The sequence below is a fragment of the Netta rufina genome (assembly GCF_964035555.1).
Source record: "Netta rufina genome assembly, chromosome: 1".
NCBI classification, from domain to species: domain Eukaryota; kingdom Metazoa; phylum Chordata; class Aves; order Anseriformes; family Anatidae; genus Netta; species Netta rufina.
The window spans coordinates 179114097-179114457 of record NC_140123.1 but is presented as its reverse complement, the minus strand read 5'-3'; positions in this window follow the sequence as shown (position 1 = coordinate 179114457).

The following is a 361-nucleotide window of genomic DNA, read 5'->3' as shown; positions in this document are numbered from 1 at the left end:
ATAGCTCCTTATTTGTGGAACGTGATCAGTTTGTTGTGCAATCTTATGTTGTGTAACATAAGATGATCATCTAAAGATAGCTGTTTGTCCAGTTAGATTTTAAGTATTATTTTTCTTCATAGCACACAGAGCCACATAAAAATAGGGAATGCAATATTTGAAATGTATCATTGAAATTATAACTCCTAATACTATCAGATGGAGAACAGACAAACATAGCTAACACACCATAGCATCTATTAATAGGCCTGACTCCCTTTTGCAATGTCAACTGTAACATTAATCCTTGTTTTAAATCACAGTGTCTCAAATATCAGCTGTTACTAGTTGTACAGTTCTCTTTCAGTTTATATCAGAGAGC